The sequence below is a fragment of the Coloeus monedula genome, assembly GCF_965178545.1.
Source record: "Coloeus monedula genome assembly, contig: HAP1_SCAFFOLD_80, whole genome shotgun sequence".
NCBI classification, from domain to species: domain Eukaryota; kingdom Metazoa; phylum Chordata; class Aves; order Passeriformes; family Corvidae; genus Coloeus; species Coloeus monedula.
In genome coordinates, this window is record NW_028120818.1 from 427951 (window position 1) to 430619 (window position 2669).

Below are 2669 nucleotides of genomic sequence, written 5' to 3' on the forward strand. Positions count from 1 at the left end.
TGCTGATGGTGTTTGTGCTCACTCGGGTTCATCTCCCCACACCCACTCGATGCACTGCTGAAGGCTCCTCAGGACACAGCAAACACGGACTGCTGGCCTGGTCACTTGGTGTCCCTCCGTGCAGGGACAAACAACCTCCTGCAGGGGAGGGCAGAGGCCAGTGCTGGGATTGCTGGTGGCAGGGGCTGGTGTGGGACACTTGCCCTGGGCACCTTCCCAGGCTGTGCCCGGAACAAAGGCACAGCCCAGGCCCTGCTCTGCTGCTCCCTCAGGTCCATCCCAGGAGCTCTGGCTGTGCCAGGACACTGCTGCCTGCCCCCCCTGCACACTCCCCCCTGCCCCTGGGCACTGGGGTTTGCTTTGCCAGGGCATTCCTGGGGCACATTCCTGACAGCAGCTCAGGAGGAGAGCGAAGCCTTCCTGCCCTGCCCCCAGGAGATGCCCTTTGCTGATGGAGCTGCTGTGCTGGAGCCCGGCTGTGTCCCAGCAGTGCCCGTGGCCTGTCCCTGCCTGTGCTCACAGCACGGACACGCAGCAGGACAGTGACCGAGCTGCCCGAGCACTCCGGCCTTGCACCCTCAGAAGGGCTGGGAAAGGGAGTGTGGAGCTGGGAAGAGCAGAGGTGGGAAGAGGCTGGGCCATTGTCCCTGGCCGTGCTGCTGTGCTGGGAGTCTCTTCCCTCCAGCTCTGCCCACAGGCACTGCCCCTGCAGAGCCAGAGAAGGGCTGAGGAACAAACCTTGGACACAAAGGTCAGGGCAGCCCCTTGTTTATATTCAAATGCACAGGGAAGAAGCCTCCTGAAAGTCTTTGTGTTTCAAAAGAAAGGTAGATGTTCATGTAGAAATGCTAGGAGTAGTACTACAGTACTTTATAAAAAGCAGAATAACACCAGAAAAAGAATAAGAAAAAGCACCAATGAAAATATGGACAAAGAGGAAAAAAAAGGCCAAGATTGTAAAGAGTTACATTCTGAAGGTTCTGGAGCAGGAAAGAGAGAGTTTATTGCTTCTGAGAAGCATCCTAGTCATCATTTTCCTCGCATGGCAGAAGAAAATAGAAAGATTTTAACTTGTGAAAAGTATCCATTTTCCTCAGGGCATCCCTGAGCTCCTGGTTCCTCAGGCTGTAGATGAGGGGGTTCAGGGCTGGAGGCACCACCGAGTACAGAACTGACACTGCCACATCCAGGGATGGGAGGAGATGGAGGGGGGCTTCAGGCAGGAAAACATAACAGTGCTGAGGAACAGAGAGAGCACGGCCAGGTGAGGGAGGCACGTGGAAAAGGCTTTGTGCCGGCCCTGCTCAGAGGGGATCCTCAGCACAGCCCTGAAGATCTGCACATAGGAGAAAACAATGAACACAAAACAGCCAAAGAGCAAACAGCCACTGACAGTGATGAGCCCAAGTTCCCTGAGGTGGGATTTGGAGCAGGAGAGCTTGAGGATGTGTGGGATTTCACAGAAGAACTGGCCCAGGGCATTGCCCTGGCCCAGGGGCAGGGAAAATGTATTGGCCGTGTGCAGGAGAGCGTAGAGAAAGGCACTGGCCCAGGCAGCTGCTGCCATGTGGGCACAAGCTCTGCTGCCCAGGAGGGTCCCGTAGTGCAGGGCTTTGCAGATGGACACGTAGCGCTCGTAGCACATGATGGTGAGGAGGAAATCCTCTGCTGAGAGGAAGAAGAGAAAGAAAAACACGTGAGCAGCACATGCTGAGTAGGAGATGTGGCTGGTGCCCCAGAGGGAATTGTGCATGGCCTTGGGGACAGTGGTGCAGATGGAGCCCAGGTCGGTGAGGGCCAGGCTGAGCAGGAAGAAGAACATGGGGCTGTGCAGGTGCTGGCCGCAGGCTCCGGCGCTGATGATGAGGCCGCTGCCCAGGAGGGCAGCCAGGGAGATGCCCAGGAAGAGGCAGAAGTGCAGGAGCTGCAGCTGCCGCGTGTCTGCCAATGCCAGCAGGAGGAAGGGGCTGATGGAGCTGCTGTTGGACACTCGCCGTGTCTGGCCATGGGGACCTGTTCATGGAGAAGTCAGTGACAGCTTAAGGGAAACGTCTCTCAGCAAAATCAAAGACATGCCCCACAAATCCTTCTCCTGTCACACACTGACACCTTATGGGGATTCAGAGTGTGGCCACAGAGAAGGGCTTTGGCTGGCGTGGGGCCTTGCGAGAGACGGGGCGGGCCGGGGCCATGTCTGGCAGGAGGCGAGACAAAGAGCAAGAGGCGAGACAAAGAGTAGGATAGTTAATGGGAGATTGGGCGAGGAGATGGTAATCTGTAGCCCTTGGAGATGTAAAACATAGAACCTTAGGAGCTGAAGTTTGTAGCTGCTGAACTGCTGGTTTGAACAGTATATAAAGATGGGACTTGTGCGATAGAATTTGGCTTTGCATTCAGCCGGCCAAGTCCGTGTTCGATCACCGACAACACCCTTCTGTTTTTCTAGCAGATCTTCCTTCAGCTCCAGCCGCAGCCCTGGTTGGTGCTGGCTGAGTGTGACATGAGTTTCAGGGCAGTTGCTCCGGGGGTTTTTATAATTCAGCCTTGCTGTGCAGAAGGGGGAGGGGGACAGGGACCTGTCCTGGTGTTCCACTTTGAAAGCCCAGCTAACACAAGGGCACTCCCAGGGCCCAAGAACAGGAATGGCAAAAGCTGTTAAAGTGTTCTAG

General features: G+C 56.0%; 1 pseudogene across 1 annotated transcript; it reads right to left on the bottom strand.

Moving 5' to 3' along the window:
- Positions 1-1022: 1022 nt before the first annotated feature.
- On the bottom strand, positions 1023-1981 carry LOC309585604 (olfactory receptor 14J1-like; annotated as a pseudogene). Its single transcript has one exon. The product of its transcript is annotated as an olfactory receptor 14J1-like (transcript).
- Positions 1982-2669: the final 688 nt, after the last annotated feature.